Here is an 11,190-nt window from a genome sequence, read left to right as displayed (position 1 = left end):
CTAAATCTCATGGGCGTAAGATTTATCACTTTTACAAGCTTTAGAATATATATGTATGTATGAATTATGAGTTTTGAAATTGTTAAAGATCACGCATTGGGAACCCCATTTTATGATGAAATCTTGTTTAAACTATGGGGTCTTTCCCAAACTTGAATTTTATTCATGTGTATGGATGTTATGAGTTTGAGAAGTTATATGAGAGCATGATTTATGAAATTCCCACTCTTGTTATGAAATTCATTGTCTTAACGTATTGTGGTTGTTTATACGAATGGTTAAAAGGTTGAGTTTAAATGTTCACTATCAATTGTGGATTTTCATTACATTATAACCCAATGAGAGGGTGTTTTATTAAGTTATAAATGCTTTTGTGTCCTAATGGAGAAATTTAATGTGTTTGATGAAAAAGATGACCACCTTATGTTAAGATGCCGAAAAGGGAGTATTTTGCATGACTTTACATGTTTTGAAATAAGAACTCTCTTATATTAATTATATGTGTTGATGGTCCAATAACCTATTTTTGAAATAAAAAGACTACGACATGATATGATATGGCTTATATGACTTGCAAGTCTTGGTATGATGATATCAAATCAGATGAATGTCATGACAGATTCAGAACAGAATAGACTACAGACATTTTAGCTTTCAAATCATGATTTCAAAAGATATATGTTTAAAAGGCTAAAAATGGGATCTAAGAGAGATAGGTGGTTACCCGAAGAAGGCATGAGTTCAGATAATTCATTACCCAAAACTGTGTTTTGCCAACACAGGATTATGATGTCTCAGATAGGGATTATACACTGGCAACAATCCAGTGGTGTATCAGATATCAGCACTCCACCCTCTTGCGAAAAACTTAGGGTTGGAGGCTTGGCCGATGAGAGATAATGAGGACCCATATAGCCCATGGGTACTAAGATTTATAGGGTGTACCATCTAGTTCAGAAGTAAAGCAAAGAGTTGAGTCAATTTTTTACAAGCATGAATTGAGGCTCTTTATATTATGCCCATATATATATATATAATGCTAAATTATTTTTCGCAATGCTCTCACTTATTGGACATGAAATATATGTTATTTTTGGTTTTTTCTACATACCAATACTCTCCAAGTATTGAGGCCCCCTATATCTTAGGTTCTGTGGTATAGTCCCATGGTCCATCACATCAGTAGAACATTTGGGACCTAACAGAATTGGCGAACCATCCATCTTTCAAAAAGCATTTACTCATATGTTGAGCCTTTCAGTTTATGGTCCAGCCAGGGGCCTTGTCCCGGCCTAGACAGTTAGTATTTAGTAGAGGCTTCATGGATGAGTTTTGGTTATTGTATTGTCATAATAGTATTGACATAATTTGATTCTCAGATTTCCTTAATTTTATTTTATCTTTCGCACTTTATTCTATGTATGAATTATGCTTATGATAGTATGTTAAGGGGTCTCCCAGGCCTTCGTAGTTTGGGAAGCTCATTGCAGCAAGATCCTCGGTTCGGGTCATGACACTTGATGACCACACAGGATATGTTGATGCAAATAATAAAAAACTTGGTCTATGTACCAAGACTCTCATTTGCTAGTATTGTAAAAGTCCACAGAAAAATAGAGCCATTATTGTTTGTACCTACTGCAATCAACAACTTCATATCATGCTTATCATATACATATGTTTCATCTATGATATCACTGATTGAAAATAATGAAAATCGTCGGCATACGTCTTAAACATCCAAAATACATAGTTGAATACATGTGCATATACACCCTCATGTTGTTCGAATAACCATTCATCAATGAAGCCTAGATTGAAACATTTCATTCCATCCATAAACCTGGATAATTCACAAAAAGAGCCCTCCCAATTTTCATATACTTGTTCAAAAGCACGCTCTCATTCAAGATATGTCTTTCATTGACATATTATTTTACAGTACTTATTGAGAATAGACGTTTGACATTCTTGGATAAGATACCTATGAATAATTAGGCACAATAATTATGAAAATAATATTGATTTGTACAAACAAAATAAGCTCAAAAATAAAATAGTACCTCAGTGTCTTTTTAATAAACGACACAAGAACAATTGCAATCTTGTTTATATCCAAATTGAAGTGACCTCCGTATCAGTCACCCATATTATAATTGTGATCGCCAATTTATTTTCCAATTTGTCACATGTTATTAATACTATCCTTAGTAGCACAAATCTTGGGTAAACAACGTCGATATGCACATGTGTAACAAACTCTTAGGACTTTCTTTCCCGACTTAGCTACAAAGAACTTCCTCCATTCTTTATAATGATAGAGCTTAATTGCCCTTTAAGATTTTTTTGATTTGAACAACATCTTGCTAGCACGGTAAAAGTTGTCATTTAAAAAATTTATCGGCACACGCCAAACACCTGTAGGGTAAAAATTATTTTTATGCATATCTATGAATGCATTTGATCCTACCTGAAAATGATCAAGATATGAAATTTCATTAGAATAAAAATGAGGCCTATTGATTGGTAGTAACATTGTTTTCATCCTTTATCAATAACTATGGTATTGATTCTTATTGAGGATAAGGTATCATCGACATGGCTCATTGTGCAAATTTGGGGCTTACACCATCATCACTCGATGATGAGTCATCTCCCAGTCCCTCCGCATTATCATGATAGTGATATTAGGATCACTATCATCACTCTGTGATAATTGTCTATAATTTGGTTGATCACCATTTTCAGTATTGTTTGGGACAACATGCTCATCTCGCATGACATTACTCCTATATTTAAAATGAAGAAATATTTTTAATACATGTCAAAAACTTAAATAAATAAAAAAATACATGGAATGAATTAACATAAATTAATACTGACCATATCTTAGATCCATCGGTAATAGTCAAAAACATCAAATCTCAATGAGAGAAGAACATCTAAATATGTTCCAGCATTGTCCATCCATCAAAGTTGTGATTATTGACCAAAATTATAATCTTGTCCAAGAATTCATCACTATTCATCTCACACAGAGTTAAACCCCTAAAAATATAAGAAATATATGACATAAGAAATTGACACAAATTAGTAAAATAAATATTATTAATAGTAACATAAATTAATAAATATTGTCAGTCATTTTCTTTCAAAGTTTTATTCAAATTGGGTATTGAAGATTGTGTTGGCATGTTACCCGTCTTGATGTATTGGGGATCATTCATTTTGAAAAAAAATGTTTAAATGAGTTAAACGAACATCACAAAAACTAGTTGAATTCTAAGCCAAGATAGACATTCACCTGTGTTGGAGAGTGTCCTATGCTTATTCTTAACATGAACTTGAATAATATTTAGCTTTATTTGACAGGTATAATTATAAGGAGCCCTCAAAAGTTTAGTCATGACTCATCATCACTGATAATTCATTTTTATAATTTATCAATCCTTGTGAAGAGAAGGAATTTGAATATTGTCCAACTATAAATAAATTATAATCATTAATTTTTATTTTTATCCTTCTAAATAATGAATCAACAAACTTTTCGTAAATAATTATAATTAGATACTTGACGTTGAATCTGGGAGAGATATTATAATATATTGTATTACCTTTGTGAATATTTATCTGTCCCAAAAAAGTGCAACTCTAATACATTTGGTTTCCATTTTCAAAAACTCAAATTAACAAAAATTTTACTGAACTTTTAAGGATATTTGAAGATGGTGAAGTGATAAAATATAAAGTATTTTCTTCTCATTAAATAGAGGTTTTCAAGATCTTCTAAAAAATTAAACATTACATATAACAATATATTTTGTGCATTATATTCATATGTCATATCAATATTAATGAAAATTATGAAAATAGTCTACAAAATAAAAGTGGACACAAAGGTAAACGTTAATAGAACACTAAATTTGTGCTCTGTTTATTTTTTAAATTGGAGCATTGATTTTGTGCTCTATCCATTTTGTTTGAACGCATAACTTATGTGTACGAAAAAGTTACTGGATCACAATTTTTGTACTATAAACAAAATGAATAGAGCACAAAAATAGTGATATATATATATATATATATATATATATATATATATATATATATATAAATATACAAAATTAAAAAATGGATAGTGTATAAATTAAGTGTACTATCCACTTCTTTGCAAAGCTAACGTTGTTACAGTCGGGCCATTAAACAAAAAGTAGATAGTGCATAAAAATAGTGCACTAAATCTATTTATGCCACGTCTTATATTCATGGAATATTTTTGTCATTTTGTTAAACCTATGGCCTACGATTCAAAATTCTACTTGAAGAATTATTTTATGAAAAAAAAAGATTGATGACATCACAATAACCAATTGTGATGATCTTGCAGTTAAGAAGGTTGAGGTAGCTGTCAAAAATGTCGCTATTAAGAATCCTCTCTGCACTTTGAATAAAAATAAAGCCGCGTCCTTTAAGAAAATGATAAATCGTGTGCTTAGCTATGTAGCAAAGGTAAAGAAAGAGAAAGGTCACTCATCCGATATTCAAGATAATGTACTAGAAGGAAGAATATTCCTATCAAAAGAATAGATGCAATAATAGTCCACAAAGCTATTAGGAAAATTGGTGGCTCGATACTCATATTATAATATGACACTCCCTATGAGGCGTACAAAAAAAGGCTTCAATCTAAATTCTTACAAGCTATTTGCAAAGGAATGGAAAATCCCAACAGAAGGTACTAATAGACAAGCACATGAAGGTTTAGGGTACATGCGACCACTGCTAGTTCGCATCTCCATAAGAAGGGCAGTTAACAACTACATTACTGTGGAAGAGGAGTCTTCTAATTCCAATAAAATGCCTTCTATATTTGATCAACTTAGAAAATCAATTACAGTAACTTCTATATTTTATAGGGTTGGTCTACTAAATAAAAGGAAGAGTAACAAGCATCGAGAAATTATTAAGGCATGATGACACTTGCTTTACCTAGAATTCAGAAGGATTTTCAAAGTTTGATTCCTTTTAGAATAAGGCAACAAACCAAAGTTGTAATTTCATGCGAGGAGGTTCTAAAGGCAAAGAATCCTACTATGGTTTATACTAAGGAACATTAGGAAAAATGAAGAAAGTGTAGGCTCTTCATATCATATTACAACCAAGAGTGAGAATGATACATCATCTCATATGAAGGTTGACAAAGAGTTGGAAGATATTTCCTGATGTTACCATATATCTGTCGATGACACACACACACACACACACACACACACACACATATATATATATAACACATACGTGTGTATAGAGAGAAAGAGAGAAATCTAATGGAAAGTTTTAAATTTTATTAATTCCTTATTTAACTAATGGATTGATTTAAAATGTATCAAAGATGATATGTATCAAGGCTTAAAATATGTATCACAAAATGAGATTTATGTGATTTTATGTAATTAGGCAAAATTGTAGTAAAAAAATATTAGTAGCTCCTTAACTTATGAAATTTGTGTAAGTTACCTAGTAGTAATATTCATAACACAGAGAGTTCCAATTGAGTATACTATTTACTTATTAGGGTAAATATCATAAATTTCATTAGTTTTCTCCTTAATTACCCCCCCCCCTCTCTCTCTCGGTTTTTTCAATAAATTTTCTCTCTCGAATTTTTATTAATCATATAAATAACTGAACGTTAATAACATAAGTATCTTATGTATCAGAACTAACTTCCTTAATGATATTTAAGGAAATAGATCAGGTCTAATAATTATCCAAGATTGCACCTTATTAATGTGTGAATAATCCATCCCTTTAAAATCTATAACAGTTTTGAAGTTCAAATTTTGAAATACCAAATCAAGGTAGTACATCAAACAATATCAGATTTTGTATTTTCAATTAAAATTTTGATATTTTCTCAAGCACTGTTTCTTCAAAAAAAATTCTCAAGAAGATGAACATTTCAATACTGTAGAGACATTCCGATGTATTTCATTGCCTGTAATAATATACATTGCATCAATATTAGTTACAACAAAACTGAAATAAAAATTTTCAATACTGATAGATAGAAATGAGCAATGGCTAACATTTTTTCATATACATAAGTGCGCTATGTATATAGGTTGAAATAACACAGTTCAACAGGTCTAACAGAGTCCTATACATAACTATGATATGTATATGTTATGTCAATATAGATGCACAATTTCATATACATAACATATAGTTATGTATATAAGTTACAATAAAACAACTCAATAGTTTGTATGACATATTTGTTATGTATATGTGTTTGGAATAAAAGAGTTCGGCAGTGTCTAGGTCAAACATATACATAACAAAGTTATGTATATGGTTTAAAATAAAACAACTCGGCAGTTTGTATGGCATACATATACATAACTCTGTTATATATATGACTTTGATATAAACCAATCCAGCAGTGTCTATATCAAATATATTCATAACATAGTTATGTATATGGTGTACACAAAAACTCTCAGCAATGTCAAATATCATATATATACATACCTGTGTTATGTATCAAATTATAAATAACATAATGTCTTCACTATTTAAACTATCCATATACATAACATATATATGAGTTATAATAACAACTTATTTCGATACGTGATTTTGAAGTATTTGACTCAGCATTGGAATTTTCTTTGTCTTTGACTCATCGTTGGAATTCCGTCAATACTCATCCAAGTATTTTTGGAACTTATTGGATGAGAGAAACTTTCGTTACATGCTTATAATGCTTACGGAAAATCAAGATGGTTATAGCAAAAGATTTTGCTGAGCTCATACTAATCAAATGTATAATGAAAATGCTATAGGTACTCAAACTAAGAAAAATAACTTGGTGTCAAAGGCTAAAACAAAATGCTTCGGACTTATTTCTCAATCAGCTTTTAATCAAATCGAGTTATTGCATATGTTTGAGAAATTGAAGAGTTCTTGAGAACGACAAACACTTCTCCTTATTTTTATAGTTCATGAGGAAAAAATATATATTAGAAATCAGAAAATGCAGATATATTAGAAAATAAATATTAGTACAAATTGATATATTAGGTTCCTTGATTTTAGGCACTCTTCGAAGAGCATTAAGAGTAAAAAAATGGTAAGTGAGATATGTGTTTGAAGTTTGGAGAGACAAAGTGTATGTCAAAGAGGAATTTTTGTAATTACTTTTGATAGTTGAGATTTTATGTAATAATAGAAACTTAGATTGTAGTTTTAAGTGATTTTCCCTACTTATTAATGCCAGAAGAGCATGTAAAAGATAGTCCTAGTAGTAGAACCCAAACTAGAGAGATTGGGCTATCCTTTTTCGGCTTAAACTTTTGAAGTCCACTTTTAGAGCCATATTTGTAGTCCATCTAATTTTATGACTTATGTGAATCTGACCATTTTGATTCTTTATTATTTGTAAAATTCAGAAATACATTATAGGTAAAAGTTCACATATAGGCAAAGTATAAGGCCTATAACTAACTTCCTAGTGAAAGTTTCAATAATTACAAATTATAGGCAAAAGTAGTTAATAGTTATTTGTATATATATATATAAGAATTATACAAATCAGAAGAAACCTAACCTAACTGAAATAAGAGATAAAAAAAGGAAACTTGAAAGCAGTAAATTACCTTAAAATTATTTCAAATTCCCACTAATTGCTCATCCATTAATGAGCATTAAAGCTCATTATCTGCAAAAATGGTTGTATTAAAGCTAAAAAAAATTATTTTGAAAAGATTTGAGAGAAGAAAGAGGAGTTATTCAACAATAAATTTTAAAAGGTATTTTCTCAATTCAAATTTTATTTAAAAATTCTTGAAAGATGATTTTTTTTGAAAATCAAAATTGTGTATTTGCGCTTATATTTGTGTATTTGTTGTTTTCGACTAAATTATATAAATTTCAATATGTTTTGATTCATTAATTTTTGTTAATGTATACACGATCCATACTGCAATTTCAATTTGTTATCTAACACAAGAATTTTTACAATTTTTGAAACTTTATAATTATTAGTTTATTTTGAATTCATAGTTACTAATAATTTGCATACTGTATTTGTTTACAGAATTTTTTTAAAAAATATGGGTCAATTACCAATTGTTCTAAAGCATTCAGGCGTATAAAACTGTTATAATGAGTATGGATAGTACGAGTTGGACTCGATTGCTATTGAAGAAACAGAAAAATACGATGGTTTGATTCAATTAATTGGTAAGCACCTTTGTATTGAGTTGAAGTTAAAAACATTGAAAGTTGAATTTAGCAGTAAAAGAATTCAATATGATACAATCAAATGCAGTCGGGTAAGTGTATTTATCGTATTAAAGCATTTGTGTTTTTATTCTGTACATGGTTTTGTTTTATGATAAAAATGTATTTATGTATTTATGTATATATAATATGGATAAGTTTATTAATTTTATTCATTTTATTGTCTAACTAGATACATACAGTTGTTATTATATGTTTCTATTCATACAGAATTTTATACATTAGCAAATCAGTTTTGAAGTTTTTTAAAATACAGAATTTGTTTTGTATAAATTACTAATAGATAACTTTTACATCGCAGATATAATTTAGTGTGTAAATTGAAGGGATGTGGTTGGTTGCTAATGATATCTAGTAATTAAAAAACTGACTTCTTTAAGATTCGCCTATTTTGTCAGGAGCATACTTGTCCGTTAAAGGATTGGGTGTACGAGCAGAAACATGTTAGTAGTATATTGATTGACGGCATTGTGAAGCAGAAGTTATCCAACCATAAAAGAGTGTATAGGGAGAAACACATACAGGATTTTGTTATGACTTGTGACTGATTGTAATTCGAATAATGATCAATAACATGACACATTTTGTTATATACTTTGTTTGCATATTACATTAAAATTGTATGTTTTAATGCTATATACTTTGTTATATACTTTATTTTCATTTTATATACTGACTGTAAGTTTGCATATATATTTCACCCTACATTATAATTGTATCAATATGCAGCCTAATGTAATAATTTGTAGGTTCTAACTATCCTGATGTTTAACATATTATATGCATATGTATTTTTATTTACTTAAAATGCATATATACATATATTTATACCTATACAATTTTCAGATTGTATATGTTTCAAATTAAATTATATAAAATATAATTGTTTAATAATATGAGTAATACATTTATATGAATATACGTATTTTCAGTTAAATTGACGTATACCAAAAAAATGTCAGTTGATAAATATGTATTTATTTATGTGGGAATGTCAGTTGATATGTATATATGTATATATGTATATAAATATATTTATATAATTGTATACATTTTAATTTGTTTATGTTTAACTTTTATTTGAATAAATCCAAATGTATAAATAAAATATCAGTAATGTAGTTGTTAACCATATATGCGGTTTAATGTAATATGCAGTTGGTTTTAATGCTCATTTAATCTATCTTATGTATATATGTATATTTATGTATGTATACCATATTCTACAAGATAGTATATGGGTCAAAATAAATGTCTATCACAACTTAAGAGATTGAATTTGTGCATTTAAAAACATGGTATTAACCTATAGATAACAATTGAAAAGATTGGTAATATACCATCATGACTTGTTTTATTAGCCTATAGATATACAAAGTTTTATATAAAAAAAACCATAATAAATGTATAATTATAAACAAACACTAATTAGTCAATAGAGATTTCAATTGCTAAAATGGCAAAGACTATTGTAAATACGTATTACATGGCTCATCTATGAGACATATTCAATTACCTAATACATACACATTGTTATGTGTACTATTAGTATTCTTTAGACAACACACTTATAACAAAGGCTAGTTTAGCATCGAAAAAAATATGTCACTGAACAATTTCCAACAAAATGAAATATCATATTTGATATTAGAATTAAACCAAAAAAAACTAAAGATCAGTTTGTATTTTCAACTAAAACCAATAAATGGAGGAACATATGTACTGTCTAAGGGATAATTATCATGTTACTACTCTCACACTCAAATTGAGGCCTCACTAACTTATCTGGACTCTCATCATCACTAACTGCGCCAATCTCATTCTTCTAAGTCTCATGATTACATAGAAGAGCAGCATAACGGGTACGAAAAGCTTCTGCATCAAAATATCTAGGTGGCATACCTTTTCCATGGCTAAGATACTCTGCATATGCAACAATAAAGACTCCACATAACACGCAACATGTAGGGACTTCTTAGAAAGATTTATGATGACAAAACTACTATCCTGTTGAACCAAAAAAAACACAAATGATCAAGAAAAAGATTATAAAATGTATATAAACTAGTTTTCTACTCAAGGGACATAGCACACCTAAACAATTGGGACTAAACCCATGATTCCGGCATAGTGGCGTATTGATCAAAGCATGTTCCCATAAATCTTCTAAGCTGAACACCGGATAGCTTTTGTTTTAAAGTATCAAATATCTTTAGCTCCACGTAACACGAAACATGCGGGGACTTCTTAGGAAGATCTGTGATGACAAAACTACTATCCTGTTTAACTAAATAAACACAAATGATCAACCACGAAATACAAATGATCACAAAAGAATTATCAAATGTATCTAAAGCCTTATCCATAAACTAATTGTATACAACTACATATCATAAAACAAATAAAAATTTTATATGCTAACCAAATTAAATATATATATATATATATATATATATATATATATATATTTATGTCTATATATATATGTATATATGTATATGTTTACATACATAGTTGTATTTACATAAATATAACTATATGTTGTAGATATATGTATATATCTTTACACCAAATACAACCGCATAAATACAAAACTTTAATATTATAAGATTCTACACAACTAAACTACAAAAAAGTCTAATTGATAAATATACAAAAATATCTTATGTTGAATCTCAAATCAAATGATGGAGTACCACAATTAGTCTTATCTACATGTTCAATACCTCGTGTTACTCTCCTAAAAGGGGTTTCCCCATTCATTTGAAAAACTAAAAATTGGTTACTTTCACACCTAATTAATACTGCATATATATGAAAAATTGAATAAAATTAGTGGGTAATGTAGAGAATAACTTAAAATAAATAAAGAAGAACAAACAT

This window comes from Capsicum annuum, chromosome 3 (assembly GCF_002878395.1).
Source record: "Capsicum annuum cultivar UCD-10X-F1 chromosome 3, UCD10Xv1.1, whole genome shotgun sequence".
NCBI lineage: Eukaryota > Viridiplantae > Streptophyta > Magnoliopsida > Solanales > Solanaceae > Capsicum > Capsicum annuum.
Note: the sequence above shows the minus strand (reverse complement) of the source record.